The sequence below is a fragment of the Schistocerca serialis genome, chromosome 3 (genome assembly GCF_023864345.2).
Source record: "Schistocerca serialis cubense isolate TAMUIC-IGC-003099 chromosome 3, iqSchSeri2.2, whole genome shotgun sequence".
Classification (NCBI taxonomy): Eukaryota; Metazoa; Arthropoda; class Insecta; order Orthoptera; family Acrididae; genus Schistocerca; species Schistocerca serialis.
In genome coordinates, this window is record NC_064640.1 from 650,534,270 (window position 1) to 650,559,163 (window position 24,894).

Genomic DNA, 24,894 nt, shown 5'->3' on the forward strand with positions numbered 1-24,894 from the left:
TATGCATGGTGTTACACAAAGAATCTTTTTAAAATTACCCAGACCAGTTAACAGCACGAGTGTAAATGCTTATTTGAATAATAATAAATGACTGCAAAAAATGTTTAAGGAAGCAATTGAAAGAAAACAGCCCTCGCTCACTATTTTTAACGAATTAACAGGGATTCAACACTGCTAGGAATATCTTCCTCAGAATTTCAATGAAAGAGGAAGACGCTCCTAGAAGTGTTCAAACCCGGTTAAATCGTTAAAAATAGTGCCCGAAGGCAGTTTTCTTTCAATTGTAACTATTAACGGTCTCTGAACGTGCAGTCATGCACAAAATTTTGTTTAAGTAAGGATGGCGAAAGAGGCTCGCAGGCAAGGAGAAACTGACGATTCAGCTGTGTGCCAGATATGACCTACGGCACAAAACTATAGCGAGGAAACATAAAACAGCAGTCATTCGTTCCCTCTCTCCATTGTGCATTAGTACCCAATAAAACAGTCGAAGTGATGTGTGTCAAAAGCACACATATCCAGCAACTAATACTACTGGAGAGAACAATGGTTAAGAGCGAGATAAATTGCTTCAAGGAATATGAGAAAACCAAAAAATAGTATTAGGAGCTAATCTAAGCCATGTAGGTAATTAAATGTATGCCACCAATGTTGTGTACACAGACCTTTTATCCTCTATAAGCAAAGTTCTCGTGATCCTACCTGTAGCACCATCAATATGTGATCCATATATATCAATTTGTACTGTATCCAAATATTTTTACAATTCCAAATACATAAAACTTACAAGCCACATTTACTGAAATATATTACCGCAGCATTGACAAAAAATTATATTACAATTTCCTTACGCACACAAACCTAGTGGCAGCATGACAATGTCATTCTAATAATACTCTCTTTCTTGTAACTTCGTGGGAAACAATCCAAGATAGATTTCCTGACTATTAGATCCAGTGTTTATGCCACAAAAAGCTTCAGCTAAAGTTTAAGTATGAACACAGTTATTCTATATGACCAAGTTTTATCTAGATTTTATGGAATTTTTGACGTTTTTCATATGTTTCGCTATTTTTTATATTTTTCCATATTTTGTATATATAAGTATATACGCTCTAGTTGCTTACATAACTAAGTGTGATTTGAATCTTCCTGCAGATTAAAACTGTTTGCCCGACCGAGACTCGAGCTCGGGACCTTTGCCTTTTGCGGGCAAGTGCTCTACCATCTGAGCTACCGAAGCGTGACCCACGCCATGTCCTCACAGCTTTGCTTCTGCCAGTATCTCGTCTCCTACCTACCAAACTTTATAGAAGCTCTCCTGCGATACTTGCAGAACTAGCACTCGTGAAAGAAAGGATACTGCGGAGACATGGCTTAGTCACAGCCTGGGGGATGTTTCCAGAGTGAGATTTTCACTCTGCAGCGGAATGTGCGCTGATATAAAACTTCCTGGCAGATTAAAACTGTGTGCCCGACCGAGACTCGAACTCGGGACCTTTGCCTTTAGCGGGCAAGTGCTCTACCATCTGAGCTACCGAAGCACGACTCATGCCCGGTCCTCACAGCTTTGCTTCTGCCAGTATCTCGTCTCCTACCTTCCAGCAGGAGAGCTTCTTTAAAGTTTGGGAGGTAGGAGACGAGATACTGGCAGAAGTAAAGCTGTGAGGACCGGGCGTGAGTGGTGCTTCGGTAGCTCAGTTATTAGAGCACTTGCCCGCGAAAGGCAAAGGTACCGAGTTCGAGTCTATGTCGGGCACACAGTTTTAATCTACCAGGAAGTTTCATATCAGCGCACACTCCGCTGCAGAGTGAAAATCTCATTCTGGTAAGTGTGATTTGACATTTTTTAGACTGTCATACTATGAACCACTCAAAGAAACTATGCTTATTCATCCAACCCTACGACAAACTAGCATGTACATGAATTGCTGTTGGTGTAGAGTGTTGACACGGTTCTGTTGTTAACACATATGGCACAGTTACGTTATTTGCTTGTTGGCTTCGCACTGGGCACTCCAACCCTTCCTCCTCTTGCACAGAGACGTCAGAGACAGCTGCAATGTGCCACAGCTGCTTTGGCAGCATCGGACCTACCGTAGGAAGATCCACTTTTCGGGCAGCTACTTTGGATTTTGTGTTGGTGGATCCATACTGGATATTAATTCGGACTTATTGCCCAGATGATACCACACAAATTATCACCCCAGACGCTGGGCAGGTGGATTCGCCATGAGTGATATTACAAATTGCAACACATGGTAGATATAGTCAAACAATATTCCTGGACGTAGCACTGGTGGATCCACATTTTGGACGATGTCACAGATCATACGTGCTCCATGTCAAAATGTATTCCAGTTTTCTTTTTTGCACAAATGGATCCACCCCAGCTGTTATCGCAAAGTCTGTGCAGGTGGATCTGGATCTGCCCGAAACAATTTTTCCTTGATGGACTGCTTGTTAGATACAACCTGAACAACCTTTCCAGATGAGTTTCTGTAGAGCCACATTTTGGGTGATGCCTCAGATCATACAGGGATGGATCCATATTGAACATTAAGCTGGATTCTTTCCTTCGGAGGGTGGATCCAACCTAACCATATCCCGAAATCTGTGCAGGTGGTTCTGCCCCAAATTACATCACTTGACATAGTGCATGCTGAATACATACCTAACAATATTCCCGAATGTAGTGTGTTCTGGATCCACCATTAGAAATGTAACTGAATCCACATTTCGAATGCAAGTCGAAACCTACCCCAGGACAGCCCAAGCTCCCACAGCAGCCGCCTCCGCCAGTGCTGTGACTTCAAAATCCAGTGTGGGGGGAGGGCGAAGGGTAGAGACCACTCTGGGTAGCCAACAAACGAAATAGCATAACTGCACTTTGTTTGTTTACAACATAATAACATCAACACTATGCCACCACAGCAATTCATAAATGTGAGTGTGTGTTTTAGTTTTAGTTTCAGCACTTGGTATTGGCAATCAGATATCTCTGTACCAGAGATGGTCCACCTCCGTAGCGTAGCGGTAGCGTTACGGCCTACCACGCAGAGGGCTCGGGTTCGATTACCGGCAGGGAACTGGGTGTTGTGTGTCCATCATCATTTTCAACATCATTGACTCGCAAGTCGCCGAAGTGGTGTCAACTAAAATCTCCCCCGAATGGGGCCTCCCGGCCAACAATGCCATTCGATCATTTCCATATTTTACCGTAGATGGATGGTATAAAATAAACAGCAGGCCACACCTTGTTATGTAAGCAATATGACCATATATATATATATATATATATATATATATATATATATATATATATATATAACATGGAAAATATGAAAAAAATTTAGACAATCGTGGAAAATGTCAAAAATTTGGTACAGTATTTACTTATACTTAGAGTTTAGGTGATATTTATTCTGGCATAAGCACTAAATTAAACAGCCAGGAAATCCCTGTAGGACAATTCCTTAGAAAGCTACAAGGAAGACATAAGTATTCGAACCATGGATGGCACCATCTACCGCAAAGTAAAGAGATCTGTGTTAGACATTCAGAGTGACAGAGCGAGAGGGGGGGGGGGAGGAAGTGAGAGAGTGGGGGGGGTGAGAGAGAGAGAGAGAGAGAGAGAGAGAGAGAGAGCGGACATTTCATCAAAGTGACATTTTCTTACGTCCTTTAGTTCTGTGTGCATGAGGAAACAGTAATGTCACTATCTTTTTCTGAACGCTGGAGTATTATCCCTCGCCGGCCGAAGTGGCCGTGCGGTTAAAGGCGCTGCAGTCTGGAACCGCAAGACCGCTACGGTCGCAGGTTTGAATCCTGCCTCGGGCATGGATGTTTGTGATGTCCTTAGGTTAGTTAGGTTTAACTAGTTCTAATATCTAGGGGACTAATGACCTCAGCAGTTGAGTCCCATAGTGCTCAGAGCCATTTGAACCATTTTTATTATCCCTCAATACATGCGAGCGGGACGTCATATGTGTTTGGAATTGTAAAACTGTTTGGATGCAGTGTAAAGTAATTCACACGGATTACATATTGACACTGCTCCAGATGAGGCGTTGTCTTGCAGAGTTTAAAGGAACTAAATGCTCAACGTTGATGACACACTTTTTTCTACCTACATAACAAAGATTAGCTCCTAACTATTGCTCGGCGTTTGTCTAATTTTGTAAAATCAGTTATCTCGCTTTTAACGATTTTTTATACTGTTCTCGCTGGCAGTACTAGTTTTGGCGTACATACTGCTTTTGACACATTGAACTTTGACTGTTTTATAGGAGTATTAACGCACACTGGAGAGAGGGGACGAATGACATGTAGTCAGGGCGACCGTTGTTTTATATTTCCTTGCTACAGTGCCGTGCGGTAGTTCACGTTTACCACACAGCTGAATCGTCTGCGTCGGCCGGCCTGCGAGCTTCTGTCGCCATCCTTTTACCGTCATTCATTATTATTTAAGTAAGCTTTTGCACTCTTGGTATAAAGTGGTGTGTGTGATTTTAAAGCGATTCTCCTTCATTAGTATGTATTTTGAGTAACACCATGCATGTAGAAAAAGTCATAACCAACCTATCCCTGGACCTGGAGTATCCACGTCACAGTACACGCATAAAATAGCGTGGATGGGTTGCAAGTCAATTACATTTAGAAAGTAAGATTGAAAGGGCTGTCATCTTGACCCTCAACCTGGACGTTTTATGTGAATCATCATCTAAACTGTGTTTGACCTGTGGAACCTAATCCATAATACTATATATCTGTCTCTAATTTTAATTATTTAACGTGACAATCGATTACACAGACTGGAGCTGTCGAATGTGTGTTAATTCTTAAGGGACCAAACTGCTCCGGTCATCGGTCCCTAGTCTTACACACTACTTAATCTAACTTATGCTAAGAACAACACACACGTCCATGCCCGAGGGAGGACTCGAACCTCTGGCGGGAGGAGCCGCGCAGTCCGTGACATGGCGCCTCAAACCACGTGGCCACTCCGCACTAGTGCTGTTAGTGTGTGCTCGTATAGAGAGAATAATGTATTCTGAGCCATTTATTGATACAAAATATCCAAATCAGCTGGAGTTGCACTGAGAACCTTGTATAATTTATGCATATTATTTTATTGAAATAAATGTCATAGTTCTTCTTAAAACGGTATCAAAGTCATCAATACATTATGACGATCCTTCATGATGTGGCTGCATTATCATGTTCTTTAATATTGTTGTCAGGCTAGGCATTTGCATATCGCACTTTCATTGTAGGCCTCTGGTTTCATACATTAATAAATATACACCCCTAGGTATGCGTTTTTGGTGTGCTGAATAACATAATCTAAGTTGCTTATCGTTGCTGGACTCCATGCTCTGATCTCATAGCCTGGGTTATCCACATCACGATATACACAGTATGGCGTAATTGGGCTGCAAGTTCATTCACATTTAGAAGTTCATGTGACGAGAAATGTTGTCATCATGATACTAATATGACAGTTATTTGCTCCTGAAGAGAATGATCATCATTACTAGCAACCATTTACTCTTGGTGGTCGTATTGTCATCCTATGACGCACTGATGTGTTTGTCTCATACATTTACAATTCCTATAGCAGATTAACGCGGAATCTAAAGCAGCATCTCCTGGAGAACTGAAGTAAATACTGAGGACTTGAGTGGACATGCATACCTTCCAGGTAACTAAGAGTGGAAATTGGTTACAAAACTATGTTCAAGATGTCTCTTGTTTTAATTATGTATCCTGGAAACCGATTACATGATCTACCAAATAGCGATGCTGACAGTTTTAGTGTACGCATTCTGTACGTGGATGACTGTCTATTCATCGTAAGCTAACCCGTATATAACTTTACTTTCTCACATTTTTTTTATTGTCTACGCATATTTTATAGTGCTAGTACATCTGAGGACGCAAAGAACGACTGTTAACTTACAAGGTATCAGACTGTCTTGCTGGCAGAGATGTGAAGCAAATTACACCTTTATGGTATGTAAATGAGGTAACGTGTGGCGAGCAGACTTGGATCTCATCGACTAAAGTTTTCGTACATTTAGCCCAGACATTGTTCTGCATTTTTGACTGTTGGGATGTTACAAAAGCTAGGATGTTGATCATGACGTCTCTCTGGTTATGACTTTGACTTTAGAAGTATTACCTTTTTTACATGGATGTGTACATGTTGTGGAAGATTCTAGTTTTCAAGGATTATTCTATAATGCCGAGTTACAATACCATATTGTAGAGCAGCGGGTTAAACAATCGTCCTCACCATTTTTTAACGAAAGCTTAAAAACTATTTTTGCGGTCAGCCAGAAAGCGATGGAGAACATACTGACCATAATTTACAGTCTACAATTCCACATTCTTCTTGTGCTCACTGAAAGAAATTATTTCTGCTCTCTGTTTACTTAGTGAGATCAGCAACTATGGCATTAAATAACATTTTTGAGTTCTAACTGTTTAATATATTCAGTGAAGTTTTACATGTACAGACATAATAATATATCTGATAATAATAGTAGTAACAATAATAAAATAATAATAATAATAATAATAAGCAATATGAAGTCACCCATGCAATTAATTGTACTCGCACATGGAAAGCCCCTGGAAAAGATAAAATAGCAAATTTCTGGCTAAAGAAATTCACCTCAACACATTCACATCTAACTAAATTATTTAACAGTTACATTGCAGACCCATACACATTCCCTGATACACTTACACATGGAATAACTTATCTGAAACCCAAAGATCAAGCAGACACAGCAAACCCAGCAAAATATCGCCCCATAACATGCCTACCAACAATATACAAAATATTAACTTCAGTCATTACACAGAAATTAATGACACATACAACACAGAACAAAATTATAAATGAAGAACAAAAAGTCTGTTGCAAAGGAGCACGAGGATGTAAAGAGCAACTGATAATAGATGCAGAGGGGACATATCAAGCTAAAACTAAACAAAGGTCGCTACACTACGCATACATTGATTACCAAAAACCTTTTGATAGTGTACCCGAGTCATGGTTACTACAAATATTGGAAATATACAAAGTAGATCCTAAATTGATACAGTTCCTAAACATAGTAATGAAAAATTGGACAACCACACTTAATATTCACACAAATTCAAATAATATCACATCACAGCCAATACAGATTAAACATGGAATATACCAAGGAGACTCATTAAGTCCTTTCTGGTTCTGCCTTGCTGTGAACCCACTATCCTACATGATAAATGATACAAATTATGGATACAATATTACTGGAACATACATGGATGATCTACAACTACTGTCAGCAACAAATCAACAACTCAACCAATTACTAAAGATAACAGAAGTATTCAGCAATGATATAAATATGGCTTTTGGAACAGACAAATTTAAGAAAAATAACATAGTCAAGGCAAAACACACTAAACAAGAAGATTACATATTGGATAACCACAGTGACTGCATAGAAGCGATGGAAAAAACAGATGCCTATAAATATCTAGGATACAGACAAAAAATAGGAATAGATAACACAAATATTAAAGAAGAACTAAAAGAAACATATAGACCAAGACTAAAAAAAATACTGAAAACAGAATTGACAGCAAGAAACAAGGCAAAAGCTATAAATACGTACGCTATACCAATATTGACCTACTCATTTGGAGTAGTGAAATGGAGTAACACAGACCTAGAGGCACTCAATACACTTACACGATCACAATGCCACAAATATAGAATACATCACATACATTCAGCAACTGAAAGATTCACATTAAGCAGAAAGGAAGGAGGAAGGGGATTTATCGACACACAAAACCTACATTATGGACAGGTAGACAATTTAAGAAAATTCTTTATAGAATGAGCAGAAACTAGCAAAATACACAAAGCAATCACTCATATAAATACATCGGCTACACCACTGCAATTTCATAACCACTTCTTCAACCCTTTAGATCACATAACATCAACAGATACGAAGAAAGTAAATTGGAAAAAGAAAACACTACATGGCAAGCACCCGTATCATCTAACACAGCCGCACATCGATCAAGACGCATCCAACACATGGCTAAGAAAAGGCAATATATACAGTGAGACGGAAGGATTCATGATTGCAATACAGGATCAAACAATAAACACCAGATATTACAGCAAGCATATTATTAAAGATCCCAATACCACAACAGATAAATGCAGACTTTGCAAACTACAAATAGAAACAGTAGATCACATCACAAGCGGGTGTACAATACTAGCAAATACAGAATACCCCTGAAGACATGACAATATAGCAAAAATAATACATCAACAGCTTGCCTTACAACATAAACATCTAAAACAACATGTTCCCACAAACAAGTATGCACCACAAAATGTACTGGAGAATGGTGAATACAAATTATACTGGAACATAACCATTATAACAGATAAAACAACACCACATAACAAACCTGACATCATACTCACCAATAAAAAGAAGAAATTAACACAACTAATCCAAATATCCATACCCAATACAACAAATATACAAAAGAAAGCAGGAGAAAAAATTGAAAAATACATCCAACTGGCTGAGGAAGTCAAGGACATGTGGCATCAGGATAAAGTTGACATTATACCAATTATACTATCAACTACAGGAGTCATACCACACAATATCCACCAGTACATCAATGCACACTGGACTCACATTCGAGAGGACGACGGTTCAATCCCGCGTCCGGCCATCCTGATTTACGTTTTCCGTGATTTCCCTAAATCGCTCCAGGCAAATGCCGGGATGGTTCTTCTGAAATGGCACGGCCGACTTCCTTCCCTGTCCTTCCCTACTCCGATGAGACCGATGACCTCGCTGTTTGGTCTCTTCCCCCAAAACCAACCAACCAACCAACCATCAATGCAATACAGCTACATCCAAGCTTATATATACAACTACAGAAATCTGTAATTATTGATAAATGTTCAATTACCCGAAAGTTCCTAAATGCAATATAACATATACCGTACAGTTAAAAGGAAGTCACGCTTGATCAAGGTCCGCGTCACTTTCCATTTTTGATCAGACATAACGTCTGAGAAAAGAAAGAAAGAATAATAATAATAATAATAGTAATAGTAATGTCCTTATCGTAAACAACACTATTAGAACTTCAGAGGTGACCACTACAGTAAGTTTCAAGTAAAGTGGGCTATCGCTCTGGCCACTTGGCACGCTGTTTTATCCACATTATCGGTGTCACATCAACAGTTACTTCTGTGAAATTTAAGTGATCCAGGACTTCCTACTTTTACCGAACACGTTTGGTATCTGCCTGACTAACGCAGAGAGATTGATACCTTGGTGAGAAGTGTCTCCTTTGCGAAATCTAAGCGATCCAGGACGGTGTACAGTCTTCAGGAGTTCACATGTGTTTGGCAGGTGCTAACTATGATGTTATCCGAGACAGAGCGGATGCCACAGTTTAACTGATGCAGATAGATTGATAGGTCAGTGGGAAGTGTCTCTCAACTGCCTCTCTGGCCATACTTATGTATTGGCGCGGCGGACGGCCGAACTACAATCTCCTGTCAACCGCTCTAGACGCAGGCAGCCGCATCTAAATGGCTGCTTTCTCGGACACATATTATTTAATAACTCTGTTGGGTATCAGTTTACATTCATCAAAATTTTTATATGAATGAAGGTGGATTTATTTACTTAAAAAAGGTTTCAGTTTGAGTGCATTTCAACTTTCCCGGCTAGAAATTTTGGAACAGGACAGGCAGTAGAACATGACCTCTCAACTACTTCTTTAAGAGTCCTAAAACTGATTGTTATTTACACGAAAGTCTTAAAACTTGGTAGAGTTTTGCTATGTAATGAATGTAATCAAGTGCAGTAATTAAAACTGATGATTTCTAAAATATTAAACCATAAACTCTGCATAAATTAGTAACTTTCAACTTGGCGGTAAGGCTGTCTGAAGATAAGAGAGAATAATAAAATGGTTCCAACAGAGACAAGCCAATCTAATACGAAAAAGGACATTTCTGTCCCGAAGTTGGTCTTTTGTAAATAAATTGAAAACTAGTAAAGGTAGCTTAATGGAGTCAAGTAGTTCATGTTTTCATGTGAGACTGAGACTACGTAAGAATTTTCATCTTTCTGTGCCTAATATTTAGCACCTTGATTTTCTCATAAAAACGGAAATTTTGACCAAAATATCGTCCAGTTGATTGTGACACGTATTTTGACATTCTGAACAATTTTTAGCTTTCTAGCTGCAATAAATAGCGCCACTTATTTTTTTCTTTAAACAGTGTACTTTAACATTAATATACTGGAGCATATATTTACAAAGTTTGGAAAAGTGATTTTAAGTTTCTAATCTCATTCTTAGACTACGTCGCAATACCCTGTGTGCTATCTGCAGGCACATAATGATGACGTAGTGCTAGTTCCAGCGCATTGAGGTAAGTTCGGCACACGCACTCGCCTCTACCTCTCAAATGATACAGCGTTTGTTTTGCTACATCACCCTGTATTTTTGTGAAAAAATTTATTTTTGATCAAAATTAAGTATTAGAGACAAGTAATGTTATTATATCTGACTTCTTTTAAATGAAAGTGATTTTAGCAAAATTTCCCTTAATACTATAGCCACGAAATTAACAATATACATATATATGTGTGCATAGAACATCATGATATAATGGAGTTTTACAGATCATGTACATAAAAACATATGAACATGATATAAAATTTTTTATTATTACAAAATTGTTTTTGTGATTCATATTTTTCAGTCTTTACCTGAAAGAGAAACACGCAGAACATTTTGCTCTACAGTACTCACTCATTAAATCACAATCGTAGGAACAAGTTTGAGCATATGTATGAACCACTTTCACTAAAACAATTAAGGGAGAGGGTGAGAAGTCACTACGCCGTTCTTCACGATAATGTTATACAAATGGGATATCGAAGGATGTACTGCGTTGTGAATGTTGTAACCTTCTCGGTTTCTTCTCCAAGAGTGTTTGTAGCCTGTCTAACATGAAACCTCTGTGTCCCTGAGAAACAGATAACATAGACTTAGGTTCTATTTTCAACTTGCATGTAAGGGAGAACAAAACACATACTATAATCTGTTTTCCTCCGATAATTTAAATAAATGAGTAGTTACCACAAAAAATTTCTTTTCATTTCTTTCAGTTTAGTATTTGGAAAACTTATTAACTTTTTCAAAGTCATTAATTAAGATATGTTAATTCAATATTTAGCTTTAATCACAAACTTTGCAATTTTCTTTTTATATAGAACAGTAATTTTGCACTGAAGAATCAACACAGTTTTAAATAGTCACACTTTAGGCTAGTTTGCAATTTACTTCATTACTTTAGATGTTGCTTTGCTCCGAAAATCGAGTAACTTTTGTAAGTTATATCTTCATATGGCTTAATTATCGTTCTAATTAGTATGCTAAAGAAGTCTTTTGTTCGACAGCAATTACTTAGCTTTGTCGCACACATAATCAAAAAGCTGTTTTTATTATAACATTCCCATACTTTATGATCTGCATTTCATGACACATTGGGTTATCTGCAGTGTTCTCTGTGAGTGCTTGTATTTATCTCTTAAATGACCACCTCAATAAAGGAAGATTACGCGGTTCTCAACCATTTTTCTTACAAGATGTGACGCAATTAGTAATCAATTTTCGACCATTTCAAAGTAAATGTCAGCCTACTGACTTCATTTCTCCCATTTTTCCCTATTTTCATTTATTCATATATTTCGACAGTTGTTTCTCCCAGTTTTCTTCGTCAGCCTACCGATCTCAATATCACTTCCATACATCTCCTTTAACTTGGTTTAATTCTGTTGGCACCATTTTATTACTGTCTCTTACCTTCAGACAACCTTACCGCCAAATGAAAATTATTAATTTATGCCGAGTATATTGTTCCATATTTTAGAAATCATCAGTTTCAATTTATTATCTAGCCGCAAAGTATCTGCACTATACTGTTTAATTCCTTTTGTGGCGCTCATTTATTATTTATTTATTCCATTCATTATTTTTCTATCGTTGGTGCCCAAAATTTACCCATTTTTATTTCAAGATACGGAATTTACTACTGAAAACTACTTTTCATATTCTCTTGTAAGTAAGAATTTTGGTATAGTCATGTTCGGGAATCGTTCTTTCTTACTAGAAAGACATCACAAACTAACAGCATATGTACAACATGAAGAAAATTCCTTAAATATTGCAGATAGGTCAGAAGAAGGGAATGAAAGCTGAAAGGGAGATTACGCTTCATCCAGCTGGGACTGCATACGCCAAACTTTGTATCCGTCAAAGAGTAGCAGGCTCCCTGCACAATCTAGTTACTGTTACTTTTAATTCGCTTCAGATCTACAATATCTCGTAGACCTAGTTTTTCTTACTTTTCGGTTATTCGAAATGGTATGAGGCTTACCTACTATTGTGAATGGTCCTTGACAAACATGCATAAACTTCTTTGTTTCCGCTGAAATTATCTTAGATTTCTGCTTAGTTTTGATTAGCACTAGTCCACCAGTGCCACAACTAGTGGTGAAAGATTTTGCGACATGCCGCCTTTTTTCTGACCAAATCTCTTTTACGTTTGTTAGCCCCCTTCTCACGTATAGAACTCTAAGATACGACTGGAAAATCGACCATGTGTGAAAGGATCTACGGGTTCCTGAGCAAACATTAGATCACAAAGACCAAAGCCTGTTGCATCATGTTTATGATTGATGATATGATCGCCCAAAGTAGAACGTTTCCTGGCATAGTAAGTCCTACACTTTCTTTTTAGCTCATGCATAACGTTCTTGTTCATATTTCGCTGTGGAAAATACACCTAAATCCCTATACGGTGAATTCCGGCCTTTTCTATACATGCTTTAAATTTCTCAGATACAAAATGCTGACCATTATCCGATAAGAGACTCTTAGACTTGCCAATTTTTACAAAATAGCACTTTTCTAGCTTGTCTGTCAGTGTTTTGGCATTAGTTCTCTTTATTGGATTAGTTTTACATACTTGCTAAAACCGTCTATCACCACAAAAACATGGGTACACCCTCCTATAGCTGTCTGTATGGGGCTAGAAAGATCGACTGCACGTAATTCCAGAGGTCACTTGGTTCTACATTGTGCATATCTCCCTGCACTAGACTGTTTACTGCACATACCTTCCGATAAACAACATCGGATGCTTCTTGCTGCACTACGATGCGTGTTGTCCAAAATCACTTCCTCGCTTAATTTAGCAATGCATTTCTTGGCCCCATAACGGCCGTATCGTACATGCGCGTAATGTATTAGTAAATCCTCATGTTGTGATGGGAAACATATTTTCCGTTCTGTTGACTTAAGATTTTTCTTCGGAATAAAATTCCTTTATATAGGTAATAGTATTGCCAACTTTTGAATAACTAGCAACTCCTAAATGGCTTTTGACAAACCTCAAACGATCATACTTTCTTCAAGTCACTTTACTCCTGGAGCTCATGTACTGCCAACATGCACACTTCTTTCCTGTCTGCTAACGGAATTTCTGATTCTATGCGTAACTCAGCACTTCTTGATAGCCCATCTTCTACCAGATTGTTATTCCCTTCGATGTATTTAACCTCGACGTCGAACTGCTGAAAGTGCGCACTCCACCTGGTTAGAATTAAATGTTTCCCTGAGACGTTTAAGTCTCTTCATTATCTTCGATAGTGATCGAAGCATGAGAAATGAATTAAAATTTGCGCTGGGGCCGGGACTCGAACCTGGGTCTTCTTGCTTAGACTTAAATGTCTAAGGCAAACATTTAATTATAAGATGTATAAGATCACCTATGGTACAGGACTTTCCCATTACGTCCAACGCTGGGGTGTTATCCCAATGTCGGAGAGCCCTGGCAGTAGTGACATTGTAAGGGAAAAAAAGCGGTAGATATGAATTGAAGTTTGTGTTGAGTATTTTGTGGAGGAATGTTGACCATGGTGCTGTGGTGGTGTAATAGTTAGCGTGTCTGCCTAGCAAGCAAGAAGGCCTGGGTTCGAGTCCCGGCCGCAGCATAAATTTTAATTCATTTCTTCTGCTTCGATCATTATCCACCTGGTTAGTCTTGGGTGTCTCATTTTCCAAGTTTTTAAAGACGTAAGTGCCTTTTGATCACTATAGATTATCACCTTCTGCCCTAACAAATAATGCTCAACCTTTTGCATACCAAACACGATAGCCAGTGCCTCTAATTCCGAAATTCTATAGTTTCACTCAGCATGTTGCAGTGAACGGCTCTCAAACACAATTGTTTTTTGTATCTTTCGGTCGTCTTCTGCTTTCATCTGAAGCACTTCTACTGCCGTTCCATAACACTTACGTCAACTGATATAGGAAAGAGGTTCAAGAAATCTCGATAGTGTAAAATAGGACTACTCTCATCAGACCGTTTTTTAAGTCTTCAAAAGCAGACCGGCACTGTTAAGTCAAAACCCATGAGGCATTCATCTTCAAAAACTGCAGTAAATAAGGTGTATTAAACAGGAGATTTTTAAGAAAACGGTGGTATAACCCGAATAAACTGAAGATTGACCTAAGCTACTTTTTCTTTTTGGGTGTTTCAGACTTTTCAATGCGTGATCATTTGGAAAGATCAGGTAATACACCTTCTCTGCTAATTTCTTGGCCCTAGAATTTTATTTTGTCTCTTACGCACTAAGTCTTCTCGAACTTTCATTTCATATGTCCTGTGTCTACAGCTTGTAGCCCCTATCTAATAGACTGGTATGTTCTACCCATGTATGCATAAATATTCACCTTATCCAACAGTTCCTGCCCCAGTACATAAGCCATTACTCCTTCAAAGCCACACTTCTTCATCCAAAAGGGCTGCATATTTAAATGATTCTTTGGCCAGGGGAAAATTCCAGTGTTGACAAGTTATGTCTATAGATGTAAAATACCTAACTTTTCGCATTTTTTATATCAGTTCGTCCATATTTTGAGAACGGTCACCATTTCTTATAAGAATTTCATTTCGCCAGTGCGCGTACAGTACTAATCTAACGCTACCATCATGTTTGGCGCAACAACAAGAGGATTATTACATTCACTAATTGCTTGCTCTATGACGCATCATGCCAACATATGTTGAGTTTCTTTCATAATCGCTTGCTTTTTAGAAACATGTATCTGGTAATGCTTCTTAAAAAATACCTGCCCAGGCTTCACATTCAAACGGCACTAATACCATTTAAATTCACCAGGTGTATTGGAGAATACGTTGTGATGAGTGGTTTATACGTCCCTTAATTCTGCTCTCTGTTTATCAGAAATTTGATTTCTTGACTATACCTTTGCCGGATATAGTTCCCTTCCGTATTATCATTTTTTCCGTTATTACTGAATTCAGTATCTTCCTGCAAGTATCCCTCATTCCTTATTACTCTAATAGGCAGTTCCTACGCTTCATTATTACTGCCTATATAATTTCCTAAGAAAGGCTCTTCAGGAACCCGAGAATCAGGTAAGGTTAATACTAAGTGGCTCTGATCAAAATCAATCCTTCCTTTATATTTTTGTAAGAGATCTGTGCCAATTAACATCTCATCACTCAAAACAAGCACGATTAAACGGGGTGAATCTATTACTATATCACCTATATCAAGTGGTATGAAACTTTCGTGCTGTACTGGTCCAGACACTTGTCCGGTAGCATCTATTGTTCTTAATCCACTTACTTTCTTGACAGTTAATTGAATATAATTAAGAATAGAATCAAAGAATACTTGGGACAAAGCACTGCTTCATTGCCACTATCAAGAAGACTACGTACTGTTACTGGTGAGATGCAAGTTTTTACAATAGGATGAGTTATTGTAGTCGGAACAGGTTACTCATGAAAGTCTTCTAATATATCATTTCAATCTGTTTCCGGCTAAAGTTATTTTGTTCGGTAGGAAGTACATTCACTCTCAGATTCACGGGGTCTTCAATCTCTACATTCTCAGCTGCCTTTTACAAGCTGTCCACGAATTTTAAATCACAGCACTTGACGACTACTTCTACTTTCGTTTGCTGCACATCAGCTAAACTACTCTACCTCTGAGCAATTGCTTCCCTGCGTAACACAGCTATCTATAACACTGTCGACGGCTTTTACAGTTTGTTAAGTGTCAATAGAAGTAATAGGTTCGTTGGCTTCATTATTACTGCTACTCCATTTGACCATCAAATCTTTCTCTTCCAAACCTTGCAAAACTGACTCTGATTCCTCTAATGGAATTTTAGCCTTCAGACTGCCATTATTGTCGAAGTGTAAGCCTTTATTTCATCTTCGTCCATATCTGAATCAAACCAGGTAATTTGTTCCTCCGTATTATACTGGGTGGTCCATCGATCGTGATCGGGCAGAACATCTCACGAAATAAGAGTCAAACAAAAAATTACAAAGAACGAAACTTGTCAAGCTTGAAGGGGAAAACCAGATGGCGCTATGGTTGGCCCGCTAGATGGCGCTGTCATAGGTCAAACTGATACAACATCGTTTTTTAAAAATAGGAACCCCCATTTTTTATTACATATTCGTGTTGTACGTAACGAAATATGAATGTTTTAGGTGGACTACTTTTCTCGCTTTGTGATAGATGGCGCTGTAATAGTAACAAACATACGGCTCACAATTTTAGACCAACAGTTGGTAACAGGTAGGTTTTCAAAACTAAAATACAGAACGTAGCTAGGTTTGAACATTTTATTTTGGTTGTTCCAATGTGATACATGTACCTTTGTGGAGTTATCATTTCTGAGAACGCATGCTGTAACAGCGTGATTATCTGTAAATACCACATTAATGCAATAAATGCTCATAATGATGTCCGTCAACCTCAATGCATTTGGCAATACGTGTAACGACATTCCTCTCAACAGCGAGTAGTTCGCCTTCCGTAATGTTCGCACATGCATTGACAATGCGCTGACGCATGTTGTCAGGCGTTGTTGGTGGACCACGATAGCAAATATCCTTCAACTTTCCCTACAGAAAGAAATCCGGGGACGTCAGATCCGGTGAACGTGCGGGCCATGGTATGGTGCTTCGACGACCAATCCATCTGTCATGAAATGTGCTATTCAGTACCGCTTCAACCGCACGCGAGCTATGTGCCGGACATCCATCATGTGGGAAATACATCGCCACTCTGTCATGCAGTGAAACATCTTGTTGTAACATCGGTAGAACATTACGTAGGAAATCAGCATACACTGCACCATTTAGATTGCCATCGATACAATGGGGGCCAGTTATCCTTCCTCCCGTAATGTCGCACCATACATTAACCCGCCTACATCTACATCTACATCTATACTCCGCGAGCCACCTTACGGTGTGTGGCGGAGGGTACTTATTGTACCACTATCTGATCCCCCCTTCCCTGTTCCATTCACGAATTGTGCGTGGAAAGAACGACTGCTTGTAAGTCTCCGTATTTGCTCTAATTTCTCGGATCTTTTCGTTGTGATCATTACGCGAGATATATGTGGGCGGTAGTAATATGTTGCCCATCTCTTCCCGGAATGTGCTCTCTCGTAATTTCGATAATAAACCTCTCCGTATTGCGTAACGCCTTTCTTGAAGTGTCCGCCACTGGAGCTTGTTCAGCATCTCCGTAACGCTCTCGCGCTGACTAAATGTCCCCATGACGAATCGCGCTGCTTTTCGCTGGATCATGTCTATCTCTTCTATTAATCCAACCTGGTAAGGGTCCCATACTGATGAGCAATACTCAAGAATCGGACGAACAAGCGTTTTGTAAGCTACTTCTTTCGTCGATGAGTCACATTTTCTTAGAATTCTTCCTATGAATCTCAACCTGGCGCCTGCTTTTCCCACTATTTGTTTTATGTGATCATTCCACTTCAGATCACTCCGGATAGTAACTCCTAAGTATTTTACGGTCGTTACCGCTTCCAATGATTTACCACCTATGGCATAATCGTACTGGAATGGATTTCTGCCCCTATGTATGCGCATTATATTACATTTATCTACGTTTAGGGAAAGCTGCCAGCTGTCGCACCATGCATTAATCCTCTGCAGGTCCTCCTGGAGTACGTACGAGTCTTCTGATGTTGCTACTTTCTTGTAGACAACCGTGTCATCTGCAAATAGCCTCACGGAGCTACCGATGTTGTCAACTAAGTCATTTATGTATATTGTAAACAATAAAGGTCCTATCACGCTTCCCTGCGGTACTCCCGAAATTACCTCTACATCTGCAGATTTTGAACCGTTAAGAATGACATGTTGTGTTCTTTCTTCTAGGAAATCCTGAATCCAATCACAAACCTGGTCCGATATTCCGTAAGCTCGTATTTTTTTCACTAAACGTAAGTGCGGAACCGTATCAAATGCCTTCCTGAAGTCCAGGAATACGGCATCAATCTGCTCGCCAGTGTCTGCGGCACTGTGAATTTCTTGGGCAAATAGGGCGAGCTGAGTTTCACATGATCTCTGTTTGCCTAAGTCGCTAATGTTCCACTTGTCGCAGCCATCGTGGATTTTCCGTTGCCCTGTGGTGCAAATTATGCCGGTCTACGTTACCGCTGTTGATGAATGACTCTTCGTCGCTAAATAGAAGGCGTGCAAAATATCTGTCATCGTCCCGTAATTTCTCTCGTGCCCAGTGGCAGAACTGTACACGACGTTCAAAGTCGTCGCCATGCAATTCCGGGTGCATAGAAATATGGTACGGGTGCAATCGATGTTGATGTAGCATTCTCAACACCGACGTTTTTTGAGATTCCCGATTCTCGCGCAATTTGTCTGCTACTGATGTGGGGATTAGCCTCGACTACAGCTAAAACACCTACTTGGGCATCATCATTTGTTGCAGGTCGTGGTTGACGTTTCACATGTGGCTGAACACTTCCTGTTTCCTTAAATAACCTAACTATCCGGCGAACGGTCCGGACACTTGGATGATGTCGTCCAGGATACCGAGCAGCATACATAGCACAAGCCCGTTGGGCATTTTGATCAGAATAGCCATACATCAACATGATATCGACCTTTTCCGCAATTGGTAAACGGTCCATTTTAACAGGGGTAATGTATCACGAAGCAAATACCTTCCGCACTGGCGGAATGTTACGTGATACCACGTACTTAAACGTTTGTGACAATTACAGCGCCATCTATCACAAAGCGAAAAAAGTGGTCCAACTAAAACATTCATATTTCTAAACGTACTAGACGAATATGTAATAAAAATTGAGGTTCTTATTTAAAAAAACTCAGATGATATCCGTTTGACCTATGGCAGCACCATCTCGCGGGCCAACCATAGCGCCATCTGGTTTCCCCTTCAAACTAGAGAAGTTTCGTTCTTTGTAGTTTTTTCGTTAGACGCTTATTTCGTGAGATATTTGGCCCTGTCACAAACAATGGACCACCCTGTAAATAGCGTTTTCGTTTTCGACCCATTTTTCTAAAGTGTCCAAAATGATGTCAACAATAAAATGAGGGTGGTTTAGCACATCACTGGTACTGTCTGTTCCTGTTTCGTCATCTCTGTTATCTGTTTGCGTGTGCTGACTGACTGTGGTCTGTGTTTTTGTTACTGGCTGTGTTACTGTTTCCACCTTGTGAGTGCCAGTTTCCTCATACACGGGATTTAGTTTCCCACACGCGGCCTGTTTTGTTCATTCGGTACAGAATCAGATAGGGTAGCATTCTCCTCTCCGTCTTGTCTCAACGGCACATTATTTACGTTCCTGCTTTCGTCATAATAACTACTGCGATGCGTGGTGGCTGTCTTCCCCACTCTTTCTCTACCATGGCCTTGACTCCGATAATTAGATCTTGTATTCTCAACCCAAATACGTTCACACTATCATTATTTCTGTGATCATTTACGTGATTGTTAGAAGAGCTATTATTATTTAGCTCCTGCTCCTGAAAAGCAGCTTCTCTTCCTACTCGCTCCAGATATTCAATGATCCTATCTACATTACCTCTAGGTGCGTAAGTGTTTCTTTCTCCCAATACCAAGACAGTTTACCTTCTAGTCCCACGATAATCATTTACGGTTTGATCTACTACAGCAGATGTGACATCCGTGAAACCACTTTCTAGGGAATTCTTTTACTGTCTCATGACTTGGAGCAAATTCACTTTCTTAATATATTTTTGACTTTAGTAAATACATCTTGTAATTGGTTAGAGCAAAGTTGGGATTCATTGCCTAATCTTTCTGACAACCTATCTTCCATAAGTTCATCTACATCTTTGAAATATTTTCGAACTTGGCTAATTTCGGTTTTGAAAATACTATGCAATTTATTTAGCTGTTGCCCTAGTCACAATCAGTTTTATAATTTAAGCTGTTCAGTTTACAGGTCATTTCATCCTTTTGTTCTCTACTACTATACTGAATCTTACTGTTCAGTTCTTTACTAGTCAGCCCTCGGTAGCTGAGTGGTCAGTGCGACAGACTGTCAATCCTAAGTGCCCGGGTTCGATTTCCGGCTGGGTCGGAGACTTTCTCCGCTCAGGGACTGGGTGATGTGTTGTCCTAATCGTTACCATTTCATCCCCATCAACGCGCAAGTCGCCTAAGTGGCATCAATTCGAAAGACTAGCACCTAGCGAACGGTCCTAGTCACACGACGTTTACATTTACTTCTTCATTTCTTGACTCAGTCTCACTACTTGACTGTATACTGTTGGATTCAAACTTATTCTTCAGTTCTTTATGATGCGATTCAAATTTCGAAAACAGGAATTTCATCCAGTTTGGTGCCTCAACCTTGTCAGACTCCACATTCTACTTGTGCTCACTCAAAGAAAAATTTCCTACTTTCTATTTACTTAGCGGGATGAGGCTCTATGGCTATTAATAAAAGTTTTGAGTTCTAACTGATTAATATATTCAGTAAAAGTTTATATACACAAACGTAACAATAATCGTAATAATAATATTGTCCCTATCATAAATAGCACTATTAGCAGTTCAGAGGAGACCTCAACGGTAAGGTCCAATTAAAATGATATTTGGCTCTGGCTTCTATTCATCAAAGTTGATTCCTCACCACAAACGCGGAAGATAATCTTACTACTTGCCATGCAGTTTTGTCAACGTTACGGGCAGCACACAAACAATTACTTTTGTGAAATCCAAAAGATCAGGACGGCGTACAGTCCTCGTGAGTTCACTTCCTATTTATACCGAACACATGCGTTTGTTAGGAGCCTGGCTGTGACGGCATCCATCACACAGCGTATCCCGGCGTTTGACCGACGCGGATATGGTAGATTGGTAGTTCGGTGCGAAGTATCTGTCTGCTGCCTCTAGGGCCGTATTTATACACATATCAACAAAGATTTGCATCACCTCGTTTCTAAGAGTTCCGAAACATGTACAGAAAATTGGAATAGAGATCAACATATTCATCATTTCCTCCCATTTCATTGCTCATGAAAACCAGCGTATAGCGTGACCTTCGGAGGTGGTGGTCCATATTGCTGTACACACTGGTACTTCTAACACCCAGCAGAACGTCCTCTTGCATTGATGCATGCCTGTATTCGTCGTGGCATACTATCCCCAAGTTCATCAAGGCATTGTTAGTCTATATTGTCCCACTCCTCAACGGCGATTTGGCGTAGATCCCTCAGAGTTGTTGGTGGGTCACGTCGTCCATGAGGAGCTCCTTTCCATCTATCCCAGGTATGTTCGACAGAGTTCATGTCTGCAGAACATGCTGGCCACTCTAGTCGAGCGATATAGTTACCCTGAAGAAAGTCATTCATAATATGTGCACAATGGGGGCGCGAATTGTCGTCCATGGAGACGAATCCCTCACCAATATGCTGCCGGTATGGTTGCACTATCGGTCGGAGGACGGCTTTCACGTATCTTACAACTGTTACGGCGCCTTCCATGACCACCAACTGCGTATGTCGGCCCCACCTAATGCCACCCGAAACTATCAGACAACCTCCACCTTGTTGCACTCGCTGAACAGTATGTCTGAGGCGTTCAGCCTGACCGGGTTGCCTCCAAACACGTCTCCGACGATTGTCTGGTTGAAGGCACATGCGACACCCATCGGTGAAGTGAACGCGATGCCAATCCTGAGCGGTCCATTCGGCATGTTGTTGGACCCACCTATACCGCGCTGCATGGTGTCGTGGTTGCAAAGATTGACCTCGCCTTGGACGTCGGGAGAGAAATTGCGCATCATGCAGCCTATTGCGCACAGTGTGAGTCGTAACACGACGTCCTGTGGCTGCACGAAAAGCATTATTCAACAAGGTGGCCTTGCTGTCAGGGTTCCTTCGAGTCATAGTCCGTAGATAGCGGTCATCCACTGCAGTAATAGCCCTTGAGCGGTCTGAGCGAAGTATGTTATCGACAGTTCCTGTCTCTCTGTATTTCGTCTATGTCTGAACAATATCGCTTTGGTTCACTCCGAGACGCCTGGACACTTCCCTTGTTGAGAGTCCTTCCTGGCACAAAGTAACAATGCGGACGCGATCGAACTGAGGTATTGACCGACTAGGCATGCTTTAACTACAGACAACATGAGCCGTGTACCTCTTTCCTGGTGAAATGACGTTTACTGATCGGCTGTCGGACCTTCTCCGTCTAACAGGCGCGGCTCATGCATGGTTGTTTACATCTTTGGGCGGGTTTAGTGACATCTCTCAACAGTCAAAGGGACTGTTTCTGTGATACAACATCCATAGTCCACGTCTGTTCTCAGTAGTTCTAGGAACCGGGGTGATGCAAAACATTTTTTCATGTGTGTGTATGGGTGCAGAGGACAGCAGAAAGGAACATCTGATGTCAACCGCCCTAGGCACAGGCAGCAGCATCCAAATGGCTGCATTCTCAGACACTTATTATTTAATAGCTCTGTCGGGTATCAATTTACAATCTTCATGATTTTTATGTGAATGAAGTTAAGATGGATTTAGTTACAGAAAATTTTTCATTTCGACTGCATTAGAACTTCGCCCATTAGAATTCTTAGAACTGAACCGAAAATGGAACATGACCGCTGAACTATTTCCTTAAGATTACATATATTGATTGTTATTTACTTTAAAGTCGTGAAATTTGGTACAGCTGTATTATTTAATGAATGTAATCGATTGCGCTAATTAAACTCTGTCATTAATAGAAATGACACACAATCTGTGACGAAAGAGGTCGTTTCTTTACTTTTTAGTAAATAACTTGAAGACTAGTAGAGATAGCTTAATGGACTCACATAGTTATTGTTTTTATATGAAACTGAGGCTTATGAAACCGCGGCTACATACGCATTTACATATAGGGTGATCAAAAAGTCAGTATAAATTAGAAAACTGAATAAATTCAGAATGGTTCAAATGGCTCTGAGCACTATGCGACTTAACTTCTGAGGTCATCAGTCGCCTAGAACTTAGAACTAATTAAACCTAACTAACCTAAGGACATCACACACATCCATGCCCGAGGCAGGATTCGATCCTGCGACGTAGCGGTCGCTCGGTTCCAGACTGTAGCGCCTAGAATCGCACGGCCATCCTACCGGAAAAATGAATAAATCATGGGATAATGTAGATAGAGGTACAAATTGACACACATTCTAGGAATGACATGGGGTTTTATTAGAACCAAAAAATTACGACAGTTCAAAAAATGTCCGACAGATGGCGCATCATCTGATCAGAATAGCAATAATTAGCATAACAAATTAAGACAAAGCAAAGATAATGTTATTTTCAGCTAATGCTCAACATGTGCACCATCATTCCTCAACAATAGCTCTAGTAGAGGAATAATGTTGTGAACAGCACTGTAAAGCATGTCCGGAGTTATGGTGAGGCATTGGCGTCGGATGTTGTATTTCAGCTTCCCTAGATATGTCGGTCGATCACGATACACTTGCGATTTCAGATAACCCCACGGCCAATAATCGTACCGACTGAGGTCTGGGAACCTGAGAGTGCAAGCATGACGAAAGTGGCGGCTGAGCACACGATCATCATCAAATGACACGCTCAAGAGATCTTTCACGCGTCTAGCAATATGGGGTGGAGCGCCATCCTGCATAAACATCGTACGTTCCAGCAGGTGTTCCTCAGCCAGGCTGGGGATGTGCGATTCTGTAACATATCTGCGTACCTCTCACCCGTCACGGTAGCAGTTACAAAACCAGAATCGCGCATTTCCTCGAAGAAAAAAGGCCCGATAACGGTGGATGTGGTAAATCCAATTCATACCGTGACTTTCTCGTCGTTCAATGGAGTTTCCACGACAGCTCTAGGATTTTCGGTAGCCCAAATTCTACAGTTGTAAGCGTTGAAAGACCCTCTGAGCGTGAAATGAGCGTCGTCGGTCCACATCACGTTACTCAACCAATCGTCATCTTCCGCCCTCTTTTGAAACGCCCACACCCTAAATGCTCTCCGCTTCACTAAATCGCCTGGTAACAGTTCATGATGCAGATGGATTTTGAACGGATAGCATCGGAGGGTACGCCTAAGTGCCAACCAAACAGTAGTGTATGGAATGCCGGTGCGACGTGCGACTGCACGAGCGCTGACTTCCCCGTGCATAGATGAACCCGCTAGTCTCCATTTCTTCCCGAACTGTCTCAGCAGCATTACGCCTTGTGCTCGGTCGGCCACTACGGGGTCTATCGTCTGAACAACCCATGGCTACGAACTTCGAAATCATTCTCGCAACGGCTACATTTGTCAACGGACCTTTACCCATTCGAATCCCCTTCCTATGGCGATAGGATCGTAACGCTGAACTAGCACATTCCCCATTCTGATAATACAGC

General features: G+C 40.4%; 1 protein-coding gene and 1 non-coding gene across 2 annotated transcripts in view; one reads left to right on the plus strand and one right to left on the minus strand.

Moving 5' to 3' along the window:
- Positions 1–24,894, minus strand: part of LOC126471074 (cytosolic carboxypeptidase 6) — a 1,596,780-nt gene that overhangs the window by 1,307,966 nt on the left and 263,920 nt on the right. The window lies entirely within an intron of this gene.
- Trnaa-agc (transfer RNA alanine (anticodon AGC)) lies at positions 14,057–14,129 on the plus strand. The gene has a single exon. It is a non-coding gene; the product is annotated as a tRNA-Ala (tRNA).